At 46.6% G+C, this 15,449-nt stretch overlaps 1 protein-coding gene across 1 annotated transcript in view; it reads left to right on the forward strand.

Moving 5' to 3' along the window:
• The first annotated feature begins 7,838 nt into the window (after window positions 1-7,838).
• Window positions 7,839-15,449, forward strand: part of mgat3b (beta-1,4-mannosyl-glycoprotein 4-beta-N-acetylglucosaminyltransferase b) — a 56,681-nt gene continuing 49,070 nt past the window's right edge. Inside the window, exon 1 of the mRNA XM_085356781.1 lies at window positions 7,839-8,616. The gene's annotated coding sequence lies outside the window, so the exon portion shown is untranslated. The remainder of the gene's footprint in view (window positions 8,617-15,449) is intronic.

The following is a 15,449-nucleotide window of genomic DNA, read 5'->3' on the forward strand; positions in this document are numbered from 1 at the left end:
CCTTGTATTTGGTTTACACACTATATCCGTCTGGAAAGTCCAGTGCTCTCGCTCTGTCTCCATATCCAGATTCCTGTCGCCCTAAAATTGTATCCAAGGAAAACTTGGAACAAAGGTGTCATCTGAGAAGAGTCTTTTGCTGAATATTTTATCCTGTGTGTGTTGCCTTGGGTGCAGACATTCTAGGAAACTTCTGTGAAAATGAGATGCGTGTTGAGAACTGGATCTTTGTTTGTCCCGTTTCTTTTAAACTGAGACTTTTTTACAGAGACTGTTTTGTTCCAGTTTCATGAACCGTTTAAATCTGCTGGTATAAAGGTGTGATTGTGTTCTGGATGTGAGATGGAGATTAAATGACTATCTGGTTCACCCGGTAGATTTTCCTCTGGAAAGGCACGCTGGTGTTTCTCCTGTTCTGTGCTCATGTTAGAGCCCTGAACGCGTTCTGTTACATGCAGAACTTCCTAACATCGACCAGGATAGCAGTGACCTGGTTTGGTTCAGACTTCTCACTTATTTTCGGAAAGCTGAAAGGAATTATTAACAACTATAAGGCCAAAAGATAACATCTCATAGTTCCTGAAAACACTTGTTTCATTCATGGCTTAAAACAGAGCCTAACCCTAACCATACCAGTTTTTCCAGCGACTTGCAGAAAGTAACCAGGTTAACACAGTTTTGCTGATGTTACATGGTAAGGCACAAGGGTCAAGACATATATATGTTTTTCCAGAGACAGTTTTAGTGCAGTGAGCATAAAATAATCCCTGAAATCAGCCAACGTACCCATGATTGACCCAGATGAATCAGAGGGTGTAGCTTTGGGTACTTTAACAGAAGCTATGACCCCGACAGCAGAGTGACAGTATGTGTCAGATCTGCTTTGGCTCTAGCTATCATTAAAAGCATCTTCATAATCCTGCTTCGTGAGACAGGACAGACTTCTGGTGTGAGCCATAAAAAAAAAAAAGTGTCGCACTCAGACTGCTGACAGGCTGATATCAATATTTAAAGTGCAGACACAGTGTAGGTCTCTAACCCCCCTCCCCCCACCCCACAGTGGCTGCTGATTGCTCAGAGGGCGAACAAAGTGAGGCTTTGAGGTTGAAGATCTCAGGCTGTTATGAGGGATGTTACGCTCTAGGGGGCTTAGCATCCAGCTGTATTTACTGTATCACTAATAAGAAGAGATGTTGCCAACTTCACTGGCTTACTGATACAGACACTTGTTAAAAAGCAATGGATCACAGGCTATTTAAAATCTGAACCATATCACAGCTGCCAAATAATGAGCATCTAGACTCCTTGAGCTCCCTCGAGACCCGAGTCTCAGAAAAAGGGACTCAAGTGTAACCTGAAACTAAAATGGAAACGGGTGAAGTCACACAAAGTTGGGGAGATATGTAAATCCTTTGTTACACCTGCTAGCGCCAGGCAGATGTACAAAGGATGAAATACTAGCTGACTTTAGATCTCTCAGGTGTTCCTTTCAAAAACCCTGGACTAAATTTGTGAAGGACAGCGGGCTTTGTTTATCCACATGAAGTAGAAACCAGAGGGCAGCTTCTGATGCTTGACAGCATCGGTTTGTATAAAAACGTTTGCGTGATCAACTCATTGAGCCTCTTATTATTGTAACTCACAGCTTCGATTGCTGTAAGGCATCTACACACCGGACGTGTAAGATTCATGAGAAAATTCATGGGTTCAAAATGTTTTTCTGACTCACCTGTTGTTAATGCAGCTGTTTACACCCACTGAGTAAACGTTTCCAATTTTTCACATGCAAATAAAAAGATCTGACCAATCAGATCACTGCAATCTGGCAGTGACTGGCAACAAGTGGACTCGTAGATCAAAGTGCGCACTGCTACTTATATAGACATAAAATAATATTGTTTTACCAGGCGCTGCTCTCTGGACAATCAGCTCTCTACCTGCTCTGGTGCTAACTCTGATAACGACAGCTCAAACTACCTCACTGACATTCTGATTTACGTCTCTTTCTAAACGCGCTCGGCGTGTGAAGGTCTTTAGGCTACAGATCTACATTGAAGCGATGGCGGTCTCGGGTACTGAGGCAAACTTGTGCAACGTGAGCTTGTAATGTGCACATTAGGTGCATTAGGAATCACTTCCCCTGTTTCTGTCAGTCTTGAAAAGAACAAGCAGAGATGTTCTTTCTTCTTTAAGCAAGAGGCTTTCGGGCCTGGTCTCACTGCATGACTTCAGTGAAACCCTGAGTTAAGTTAAGCAATGTGACAAAGAGGAACATTCACCCCTCGGAGGTTGTTTCCTTTTAAGGGTTGGTGCAGTTTATTGTTCCAGTTTATTCAAGCATGCATAGCCACAAATAGCATGAATAGTCCTCCACCCTTTGCCACAGGCAGGAGGAGGACACAAGTTGGTAGACATGTTAGAATAATAACCAGCTTATTACAGATAGCCATTAATTTTTGCTAGATTAACTCTTACGCTTCACACTGTGTGCATGCAGGAATTTGACTTTTTCTCCAAAAAAACATTTGTGTTTGTTTGAGATTTACTTTGGTAAGCTAATTAAACCAATGGAAACTTTAGATATTTTATTTTTTTATTAGTTTTAAATTCTTTCTCTGATTTATTTATTTATTTTGCATGTAATGCGTCTTAATAGAGACGTGGGGATAAGGGAGGGGCTCGACGTGCAACGCTTGTCCACACTTGTTCGGTACCAGAGCCATGATGTTAGTAAAGTACAAACTATGAAGACTGTAGCTGACGATAACAATGGAGATACAGACTCACACTTTGTGTGCTTATTCTGACTACATCTGTCATTTCTTGGTGCAGAATAACTCAGGATGAACCAACTTTAGCTTCTGCCTGGACTCTCTTGCGTGGCACAGAGTAATCACAAAACCAGATAGACATGCTTTTGTTACATACTAGCGTAGAACATAATCGTGTCATTTAAAAAAATGTTAATGATACACAAATGTGTTTGCACACTCCAGCTCTCAGCAGATGCTAAACATTGCATTTGTTTGCCTGCTGATAGTCATGGTAGCAGACACTCTCTCCTCCTACCTACGCTCATATCCTGAGTGTAATTCATTTGCCATAAAGGGATAAAGAAACATAATCAGCACACTTACATTAAATCTGACCTGAAGCATCATTATTAAAGGGATTTTTAGAAAAAGAAATACATCGTCCCACGCCTTCAGCTCTTCCTCGTTTACTGCATACATCAAATTTGAAGTTTTGAAGTCTGCATATGTGCAAGCTGTGGCGTATAGAGGACCCAGATACAGGACGCAGAACACTAAATCAGAAGTGAGCCTTTGTTGTAGCTGATAGATATACCCCCCCCAAAAAAAATACACAAAGTCTACATAATATCTAAACATTGCCAAAACAAAGAAAAAACAAACAAGAAGACCAACAGAAATGTGCAATCTAAACAGGCAGAATGAGCACAGAGGCAACGATCAGCCAGAAGAAAGGAAGAGCACGACAAACACATGGGGAAGGGAATTCAGGATGCACGCACGCACACATGCTAAACACACGAAACACAGGTGCATGCAATGAGCAACAGGTGGAAGGAATGAGGGAATCAGGGGCCAGACAGGAAGTACCAGTAACAGTAACCTCCAAAATAAAACAGGAAGCCAACAAAAGAGATTGATAGAATAACTTTGGAGACAAAGAGGGACAATTGGAAGCAATGGGGAGATTGCTGCTACTCCTTCTACTACTACTAATAGTAAACATTATAATAATAAAAGGCAGTAGGATTAGAAATGAAAAGAAAACAAGCCAGGGCGAAGGCAGGAATTAAAAAAACAGAGTAGGAATAGTTACGGATTAAAAATGGTGTATGTGTGTGTGTGTGTAAAGGAAGGTGACACTGGGCAGTGTAGTGTATATGTGTTGGATTTGTTTGGGAAAGGTGCAGGTTTACATCCAGCTCTGCACTTAATGGTGCCTAAAGAGCCAAATATGGATTTGTCATAGCAGCAAAGCGGCCGTTCAGCTATCTAAACACATGTGTAATGGATAGTATTATACTGAACTGGGCCATCATTTTAACCCGCTCATGACTGAAAATCACATGTTATTACTTTAAAAAAATACTAAGGGAGAGGGAGAAGATCTGGCGTTCTGGTTCGACTGAGACGGCGCACTTACAGACCACCGTTACCCAGTTTATTACTGGCTAATATGCAGTCTCTGGAGAACAAGCTGTGCGAGCTTCGGGCACGGATCTCATTCCAGCGAGAGATGCGGGACTGCTGCGTGATCTGCCTCACAGAAACCTGGCTATCGGACAAAGTACCGGACTCCGCAATACAACTGCCGGGGTTCTCTGTGCACCGCGCGGACAGGTCACAGGATCTTACTGGGAAAAGCAGAGGCGGTGGTGTGTGTTTCATGATCAACAACAGCTGGTGTGATTATGCAAACGTGCACCCGGTCAAATCCTTCTGCTCACCGGACCTGGAGTACCTGATGATTAAGTGCCGGCCATTCTGGCTACCGAGGGAATTTACAGCAGTGATTATTACGGCTGTTTACATTCCCCCACAAGCCGACACTGACCGAGCACTCAGGGAACTGTACAGCGCGATCAGCAGCGAGGAAACCGCACACCCAGAGGCAGCGTTTATCACAGCCGGAGACTTTAATAAGGGAAACCTGAAGAAAGTCTCACCAAAACTCCATCAACACATCCTTTTCAACACACGTGGAAACCGGCAACTCGACCACTGTTACACCTCTTTCCGGGATGCGTACAAAGCCCTCCCCCGCGCCCCATTCGGCCAATCAGATCACTGCTCCATCCTGCTCCTGCCCGCCTACAGGCAGAAGCTGAAACAGGAAGCTCCAACCCGGAGGGCGGTGCACTGTTGGACGGACCAATCGGAGTCTGCGCTGCGGGACTGTTTTGATCACGCGGACTGGGAAATGTTTCACGTGGCCGCCAGAGACATTGATGAATACACAGACTCAGTCTGTGGATTTATCAGGAAATGCGTGGAAGATGTCGTCCCATCCAGAACAGTCAAATCCTTCCCAAATCAAAAACCCTGGATTAACGGAGATGTTCGCGCGGCACTGGCGGCACGGAACACCGCCTTTGCCTCCGCGAACACATCGGACTACAAACACGCACATTACCAACTCCGGAAGACGATCAAAGCAGCCAAACGTGAGTACAGGGACAGGGTGGAACAACAGTTTGACAACCCTCGGAGTATGTGGCAGGGACTAAACACGATCACAGACTTTAGAGGGAAAACCAGCACACCGCAGACCACGGCCTCTCTGTGTGAGGATCTAAACGTATTCTACGCTAGATTCGACACAGCGAACACCATGAGACCGGACAGTGTGCGCACCGCGGATGACGTCAGTGCGCACACTGTGTCTGAGGAGGATGTGCGGAAGTGCTTCAGGAAGGTGAACGCACGCAAAGCTACTGGTCCGGACGGGATTCCCGGCCGCGTCCTCAGGTCATGCGCGGCTCAGCTGGCTGGAGTGTTCACGCACATCTTCAACCTTTCCCTCTCTCTGTCTGTAGTCCCAGCCTGCTTCAAAATGGCCACCATCGTCCCTGTACCCAAATCCTCCACCATCTCCTCATTGAACGACTGGCGACCTGTAGCCCTGACCCCCATCGTAAGCAAATGCTTCGAGAAGCTGGTCAGGGACTTCATCTGCTCTGCACTACCCGACTCACTGGACCCTCTACAGTTTGCATACCGCCACAACAGGTCCACTGATGATGCCATAGCCCTGACACTACACACTGCCCTGTCACACCTGGAGAAGAGAGACACGTATGTGAGGATGCTGTTTGTAGATTACAGCTCAGCATTCAATACCATCGTTCCCTCGAAGCTGGACAGGAAACTGCAGGATCTAGGACTGAGCAGCTCCCTCTGCAGCTGGATCCTTAGCTTCCTGTCTGACAGACGCCAGGTGGTCAGACTGGGCAGCATCACCTCATCCCCCATCACACTGAACACTGGTGCTCCACAGGGGTGTGTACTGAGCCCTCTCCTGTACTCACTCTACACCTACGACTGCACAGCCACTAACAGCTCCAACATCATTGTGAAGTTTGCGGACGACACTACAGTGGTGGGTCTTATCACCAACGGTGATGAGACGGCTTACAGGGAGGAGGTCAGCGCCCTGACCCACTGGTGTCAAGACAACCATCTCACCCTCAACGTCGCAAAGACAAAGGAGTTGATAGTGGACTTCCGGAGGTGCAGAGAAGTACACACCCCCATCACCATCAACGGCGCTGCTGTGGAGAGAGTGAGCAGCTTCCGGTTCCTTGGAGTACATCTGGCTGAGGATCTTACGTGGTCAGTACACACAAACAAAACAGTGAAGAAGGCGCAGCAGCGCCTCTTCTTTCTCAGGAGACTGAAAAGATTCGGCATGAGCCCCCGCATCCTCAGGACCTTCTATCACTGTGCCATTGAGAGCATCCTCACTGGATGCATCACCACCTGGTATGGCAACAGCACCGCCTACAACTGCAAAGCTCTCCAGCGAGTAGTGCGGTGCTCTGAACGGATAATTGGAGGTGAGCTTCCCTCCCTCCAAGACATCTACAGGAAGCGCTGCCTGAGGAAAGTGGGGAGGATCATCAAGGACTCCAGTCACCCCAGCCATAAACTGTTCAGACTGCTTCCATCAGGAAGGAGGTTCTGCAGCATCCGGTCCCGTACCAGCAGACTGAGAGACAGCTTTTTCCACCAGGCCATCAGACTGCTGAACACGTCATAGACACCTCAGCTTCACTACTGGAACTTCAACATTATGCACTCCACACTGTATATAAATGCCACTTGTTTTGCACATATTCAACTCTGTATATTTTATATATTTTATTATTATTATTATTATTATTATTATTTTATTTTATTTTTTTACTATTTAATTTGTAAAAATGTGTATACACACACACACACACACACACACACACACACACACACACACACACACACACACACACACGTAGGAAAATATTTAGTATACACATCCAGAAATGCATACACTATTATATATTGTACATATATTTATTAGTTTCAGGTTGGCCATTCTTGTATTTTGCTCGTTTGTGTTGTTGTGTTTGCACATCTCTGTTGCTTGTGGGGCTCGCACACAAGAATTTCACTCGCATGTGCTGTGCCAGTGTGCCTGCACATGTGATGTGACAATAAAAAGTGATTTGATTTGATTTGATTTAAAACTGAGAGAAAAATTCCCTGTGTTCCACTTTTTCCACTATTTACACATAACCAGCTCCTAGTTCAATAACACTGAACGAATATAAGAGCTGCACCGTTTGCGTTTAACTGAAGGGCAACATTGCCCGAGGTGAGCTCCGAGTTACAACCTGCTGTTTCTCTGGCGCCCCCTTCAGGACATACATCACATTGCCTGACAGCAGTCGGTGTGTGTGTCTCCTCACACTGTATCCAACAACAGGGTCTGGTGTGCCTCACGGGGTCCCTGCTATATGGACATACAGTTTTCTTGCAGTTCTGCAGAAAAAAAGGGGGTGGGGTGTCTTAAATACAGGCAGCGTTTACAGGCGAGCTCTGCGTGGATCACAGGTGAGGTCACAGCAATAACAGTCTTATATGTTCCAGCCGCTGCACGGTCATATCTCATTTTTCAAATCTCATGATGGGCGCCCCCTCCGTCCCGCTGATAAGCAGCATAACGGGGGGAGGAGCTCTCTCCTCACGGGGCTCCTCCTTCCGCTCCCTTAGTTTTCTTCCACTTGCTCCCCCCAACGCCACCCACCCCCCCTACACACACACACACACACACACGCACGCACACTCATCTGCACCTCCTCCTGCTCTTCGCAGCTCCGATCGAGAGGAATAGAGGGCAGATTATGAGAATATACGTGAACGCCGAGGAGTAGCGGGGGTTCTTCTCCTCCTGTGAGCGGAAAAGGCGTCGCGGAGGACGGGAGAGAGAGGGACGCATCGTGGACAGAGACCGAGGAGACGGAGGGAGGAGGCGACAGCGGCTCGTAAACACGACGGAAAACGGCAATCAGCGCGGCAGAAAGCAGCTATCACCCCCTCTATCTCCCGCCTGGCACCACCAGCACCATCGACACTAGTGACACCCCCGAGTCCCTTCGCATCATTCCGTCTCCATCCTATTTTTGTACGTTATTGCTGTTTGGCTTTTGCTTTCCGTGCCTCTGCTGTGAGTATCTGTGGGGCGAACCGCTGCTCGTGTCTGTCGGAGGAGCAGCATCAGGGGCTGAGCTAGGAGAGGAGGCTGTGAGCCATCACCCATAGGATCCCCCCGCCCACCCCCAGTCGGGTCCAGCTTGGGACGATTATCTGCACATCCGATCCGGCGGATAAAGGAAAAAAACAAAAACAGCGAAGGCGAGATAACCGCACAGTAACCCGCCTTCAGCAGAGTGAGAGAGAGAGACCCCGGCCCCAGTTATCAGCCAGTCTCCAGCATCACCGATGCGATGGCATAGTGGCTTCTGCAGTGCAACCGACAGGCTCGACTCCGATCAGCAGGGCTCTCATCCACCATGACCCTCTGAAAGACATCCGGCACAGATGGGTAAGAGATGCTCCACTCTTTTTTTTTTCTTTCCTGTTGTCTTTTCCCTTTATGTTGATTCCGGGATGTGGAGGTTGGGCGGGGAGTGTGCAGGGGTGGGGTGGGCAGGGGCGGGTTGTGACGTGTAGAAGACCCCTGCCATTGCACTGAGCCCAGGGTATAAGACTGCAATGTAAGAAGGTGTGTTTGTGCCCGAGTCAGGTTGTGGAAGTTGCTGAAAACAGAAGAAGACAGGAGCAGATGTGTAGACATGATTGTTCCTTACTGGGTTCATTGGAAATGTTTTGTCCTGTGTATGTTAGACTTGATGTTCAAGCACCATGACAGGCTAGTCTGCTGGCCATTCTGGGCACTGGAAGGAGATGCGAAATATGTGCAGAGATGTATCAGCCTCAAAGAAGCAGCGATACAAGATGCTAAAGACTAAAGCTGAGGCTAATCGTGCTCATGTTTCACGTCACTCAGTGGGTTGACGGTGCACTGGAACTTTAAGGTTTTGGCATTTGATTCTCATTAAGATACATCCATTAGATTCCCAACAGTACTCTTCTTCAGGCTGTCTAAATTGTGAGGTAAAGATCGGGCAGCATAACGGAAGGAACCAATTGGCAATCAGCTGGCAACAGAAGAACTCCTCTTAACAGGAAGAATGAGAGCAGAACCTCCGTAGAGGCTAATTTCAGCCGTTTCAAACACCTGAAACGATGGAAGCCGTGAGTCTTGTCACCGCTGCTCACAGCTCAGCGTAAAGTTCTCCCAGCACATGACCTTAGAGGTCTGAATCATCCTTTTCCAAGCAGCTGACTTCTGTTTGCGACAGCTGAGGCCTTCACTGAATAACTCTACTTTCCATGTCTCGTCAAAGTGAAACCAAAACCAGAACACAACCTCTGCTAGCTGAATTCTTTTCTAATTTCCCACAGGAGTGAGTCTGCTGCTCCCTGACTGGTGCTTTGGGATATCCAACCCTGCTGCGGTGGGGGTGCGAGTACTACGGGGTTGAATAAGCTGATCCACCATTGAGCAGGCTTTGCGTGAGCTTGATCGAAGGTTTTGACTATTAGAGTTCTGTGGAAAGAAAACAGTAAACCTCTTCCTGTTTCAATACGTCAGCCGTTACTCTGGAGCATAACAATTAATCGGCTGTAGCTCCATTAGAGAGGCTCTGTGGTGCAACAATAGCAGACTGCACTACCTGGCAGATCCCAGGTGTGACTACACGAAGCGGTGCGTCAGTGATGAGCGCGCTCATTCAGTTCTCCGAGGATAAAGATGCTTCTTTTGGGCTTTTTCTTTTTTACAATGTCTGTTTAGTAACGACACAAATTTGAGAAGTTCTAAGTTGGTCTAAGCAGGTCTAAGTTGAATCCACAGTGAGATAGTGGGCTAACACTTCGACTTTTCCTGGCAGCTGTTTGGTACCAGATCAGTACCTGGCAGGGTGTAAAGAGAGCAGGCAGGAAATGAATTTGAGCTAGAGGGCAGCAGGAAGTTTCTCACCATGCTTACAGCTTACAGAAGGATTTCTGCTGCTGCGGTTGTCTGCAGTTATCACGACGTGCGTTCAAATGGTCCACCGATGTCCTAACAAACATCCCACAGCCCCACGTTTCAAACAGCAGCATCAACAAAGACCGTCTCTCACGGGAATGCTGGCCTTTTAACTTCACAGTTGATGCTGATGCTGAGAGACAGGGCCTCGTGCAAGAGTCTGTGAGGTGTGTGTGTGTGTGGTAACGGTGGTAGTGTTTGCAGGAGGAGGAGCAGAAACTGAAAGGGTTTGAAACACACTGCAGTCAGAATGAAGACGTGCAGCGAGCAAGACAGGGAGCGAACGGATGCACTGGATGACTAGTGAGGATGAGGGATTAGTACTCGGTAGGCCTGGGTGGAGAGAGGGGGGCCCTTAAAAACTGCCTGGACTCGGCAGATCCACCTGAGCCCCACAGCTGAAGCTCGCATCATTTGCCAGATTTGATTAAGAGCACACTCAAGAGATTTCTCCCGCTGTCGCTCATACGCTGTGAGTTTCTCTTCAGGTCTGCTTTACTGGCACGTATAAGAGAGAGGAAACCTCAGATAAGGGAGTCGAAAACGTGAAGCGTGCCGCGACCGTTACGGGTAAATCCTAATCTGCCAAATCTCACGTTTTGTTTTTTTTACCCTGCAAATGCAGGAACCCCTGACTTGTGTCTAACTCCTGACAAAGAGGCGAATAAGCGTTGAACCTGTCGTTTAAGGCCGACAGATGATTTGTCCTCTGTCTGTTTTTCCCAGCGGCAGCAGAAAACAAACTTCGCTGCTGGTCCCATCATCCGCCCGGTTTCTAATACGAGGAATGCTGAAGCTTTTTCAAAACGTGATCAAATTTTAGGTTATAGTATACACAAAACCTCTTCTCTGTAGTTCAATCAGCATGCATTCTTTCATCCTTTTCTCCTCTCATACAGTTTTTTCCTTAATGCGTGCCCTCTATCTTCCCCCGCCGCCACCCCCCCCAGCCTGCGACTCAGGTTGCAAGGCCGAAACAAATGGCTTTGCTGGCACACAGAGAGGCTGTCAGTTAAAATTGCCAGGGGTGATCTGGGTTTACGCGCCCAGATCAGCAGCCTTTTTCCTGTTGCACTACATCCTGTTTCGCAGGCTCTCCCTTTTCTTTTCTTCTTTGTTCTTCCTTTTTTTGTTAGGAAATCAGCTGTTAGTGCCAACTCGCCCAAGAGTCAAATGTCTTGTAATGATAATATTGCATTGACTGCAGATCAAGTTCGAGAAGGATTTTGACGCTCTCGAATCTCAGAAGGAAACGGCAGCCTCTCCGTTGCTTCTTGAGTCAAATGCGCTGAAATTTGTAATAAGAATTTTTTTTAAAAAGCGAGAATGTGTGCAGGAAACGGCCACAAACCAGTCTTGTTGTTATAAGCAGATGGAGGCGGACATCTGATATCCTGCAGTGTGTGAACGCCACTGAAGGACAGCAAAAGGGCAGTGAAGACAGATTTGCATGAACGAAGGAAAATCCCAAACAAAGCAAGAGCTGGCTGACTTTTGTTCACTAGGATTGGCTTTCTAGTATTGCAGTAGAGTGGATGTAAACACGGGTAGTGCAACAACCCACAAAACACACACAAAGGAATACTATTTTCAGAATTAGGGTGGAGCCACCTGCATGTGTTGCTTTAGCTGCTGGCAGTGGGTGTGCCCAACAGGTGTGATCATGTTAGTGCCAATCAGTCGCTCACCAAGTTAACAGAGCTTTGATTAGCACTCAGCATGAAGCAGGCCAGCTGCCTGCTGCCAGCTCTGTTCATGCGCTAACTCGCCGCCACCATCGTCACTTCCTGATGCCCAACAGCTGGCTGCACATGCAGCTGCTTCGACCTCTTGTTTTTTTTTTTTTCACAGATTGCTTGAAAAGTTCCGCTTTTCTTGGGTTTCAGCCTAAGAAGTGAAAGCAAAAAGTGACAAATTCACAGTTCAGCGTGACCGTGTGTGAGGGCACAGAGCGGGTTGAGGTAAGAAGCCTGAAAAATGTTTGTGTGAATGCCTCCTCAGGCCCCCTTTTTAAAGTGGCCTGCAAGGTGGACCGGGGTCCAGAATGTTGCGCCGTTTAAGCAGAGCTGTTTTCAAAGTGATCTGAAACGGGTCTTGAAGGGATCTTTGAGAAACGCGTGCATGTGCAGTGAGGGATGAAGTGAGAAGTGTCAAAAGTGGTAACCAAAAAGTGTTGCAACTGAAACTAGTTCTGATTCTGGAGCATGCAGTTTTAGCCCGTGCCACATTTTCTGCACGCTCCTGAAGTGGAACAGTTGTAGCCCGGTTCAGCAGCTGCTGGATGAATGTAAATGGATCCCGGTCGCCATCACTCGTTTGGGGGAAGCAAGTTTCCTGCTGAGCGGGTTTAAAATGGAGAACGATGTTGAAGGGAATGTAAAGGATGACTGGCTCCTGCTTAGAGTAACTCTAGCTCACCTCCACACTGAGGAGTGCTGCTGATGAAACTGGAGCTGAGGGAAGCCGAATTATCCTGGAGGCCACGTTGGTCCCAGCAGTTACTGCTAACATGATCTTTATTCCGTTTGTTGTGAGTGCGTTGTTTTCAGTGCTGAGGCACAGGGCGAGCACTAAAGCAGTTAGAAGCCATTGTCTCCTCCAGCCGGCGGGTAAACGACTCAGCAACACGGCAGGAAAAGCTTCAAAATAATCAGTGTAAATGTACCTGGATCATACAATATCTATGTTGCATCATTACCGCCATGGCTGTAATCTGTGCTGTGCACAAGCTGGAGTCGTCCCAGCTTCCAGGATGTGAAGATCGTACTGAGCTCACCCCACTAGCAGGTTACGTGCACAGCTTGCCTCTGCTGCTGCTGGGGGAATTGAGCTGTGTTCCACCTCTGATCTGGCATCTGTAGACAAACGCTGGGCCTGCTGGCTGTGCTCCCACTATTCCTGGAGAGTCAGTCTGACAAACACATACATCTCTTTCCTTGTTTGACATCTTATTTCACGCCGTGTGCATACAGACCCTGCCCTAGAAAAGACTGAGCGTTGCATGAAACGTGGATAAAAAAGGAGAGTGCTGATTTGGAATCCCTCTCATGTGTTTATCCAGTGTAATCTAATCCAGATCTCCTGCACATACCTGCATCACGATCAGCCCCTTCTGCCCACATGTGCTGCAGGATCAAGTGTTTAAAGACAGCACTCGGGAAGGGGTATTTGGGGGAAGTGGGAAGGTGCACCCCCCCACCTCGCCTTAGGCTTGAGTGTTCCCAGTCCTCATTAGACGGTCGGGGAGTGTTTGATGCCTGGATGAACGAACAGCTACAGAGTTTTCCCGCCACTGTCGCTGTCACGCGACGAGCTGCGCTGATAAAAATAACATCTCGCAGCTCAACAGGTGAAAGGTGGCGCTCTGGTGTTCTATGCTGAGAAGCTATCGTGTGTGTGTGTGTGTGTGTGTGTGTGATCGAGGCCAGGTCTATTAAATAAAAACACCGGTGGTTTTAAATTTGTGGAGTTTTTGCTGCATTTGAATCCGTTTTACAGCGTTTCCTGTTGATAAAGAGCTGCACCGTGGCCGTTAATGCACACTGACAGGAAATAAATAATGGGCAACAAGCAGCAACGTGACATTTAAATGACGCAGAGGATTCTGTTTTTTCACCGTCTGTTGATGAATCACTAAAAACTTTGTTTCATAAATACAGGACAATCTGGGCGCTGAGCTGCCAGAACTACTGCTGTAATTTTCTGCATTTGTCATGTAGAAAAAGTGAGATGCGCTGCTGAAATCTTCTTTAATGTTATTTTAGGGACTCATTGAGTAGCTAAACATCTTTACAATAACAGAAGGAAGCGTTTTCACTCATCTGACCCACTTAAGATCAAAGTGGGCTGTGTGTGGCCCACGATGTCAAACAAGTTTGCCATCCCTGATGTAGGCCTGTCGCGCGGCCTTCTTTCAGTGGTCACTTTTATATTAGTAATTCTTACAGGTTCATTCACAGAAACTCTCCACAGTGACAGAGACAGTCATAATACAATATTTGTTCTTCTCTCTTTCTGTTTTTTTTGTGTGTTTGTGTGTTTGCACGCCATATTTGCGCTCATGGCAACGAGTATTGTCAGTATCTAATTACGGATCATGAATGTTCGGTTCTCTGGATCCCCCACAGTGTGTCTGTTTTAATCTCATTGCAAACTAGAAAAAGAGCTCACTCGCCACGAAAGACACGCGGTGGTTGTTTTGCGTGCCACTGTTAATTTACGCGTGCAGTAAATTTGCTGTGCTGAAAGTGACGAGCAAGTGTTAATGTGGTAACTTTCACACCTCGTACAGAGAAGGCAGTGTTTCCTGATGGTGATAGGTTCATGATAGCGAGTGCAGGATGGGACGTTCACACACAGCCTTAGTTTGCTTTAGTTGTCATTTTGCAAAAGTTTTTTTTTATGTATTGTCAGATGATTTTTGATCACTTGGTTTATTTAGAGTTCATCAAATGCTTTGCAGGCTCTGCAGGTCTTTCTTTTCCAGTTCATTAGATTAGACACCGCACAATTGTTACATACTTCACGATATTATTGCAGTTTTTAATAATCTGTGATTATACTGTGTATTGCAAAACATATATTACAATTTATCAGCTTTTTTCCAACTACAGATTGTCCACAAAGTTAAACTTTGTGGCGCCATGCAACCCCACGCACGGGGCAATCTGCAGTAACTCGCTAACTGGGATTTGCCGCGTTAATGCGGTTATGGTGTTAACTTGACTTTAACGAGATTAACGCTGACAGCACTAATAGAAATATAACCAGAATACAACCAGCATGCAGACAGTTAAGTAGAGTCCAACTTGTACTCATTGACAGACTCATTCACACTGATGGCAACATGTTGGCAATCTGTGTTTACAATTTGGTGGATTATTTGCAAACACTGGACCATCTCTCTGAGAGTGATTGCAATCAGTCCAAATAAGAATGCAACTGTTTGCAGACAGGTTGCTTCCTAGCAGGTAAAACGAGCCCTCTTGTTATCATTAATAGTGATATTTGGTGTCCCTGTATCGATACAATGTTACCACACAAAATATCATAATGATATGTTGTATGCATGTACAAAGGTCTCTCAAGCATATATGAGTCTTGCTCACCGGTTATGAAAATTTGAAGGCTTGACTTATCAGCCTTCTGAGCTTTGTGTTTACCGAGACCCGACTATTGCTCGCTGTCGTATGTGTGCTTACTCTGCCTTTGTTTGCTTTGGCTTACAGCAGCATTCAGCAGTCTTTGTCTTGTGACATCTGCTAGCCTATAAAGATTGCTGT

This window comes from Diplotaxodon limnothrissa, linkage group LG6 (genome assembly GCF_057381915.1).
Source record: "Diplotaxodon limnothrissa isolate DT_005_m linkage group LG6, D_limnothrissa_male_GT1.1, whole genome shotgun sequence".
NCBI lineage: Eukaryota > Metazoa > Chordata > Actinopteri > Cichliformes > Cichlidae > Diplotaxodon > Diplotaxodon limnothrissa.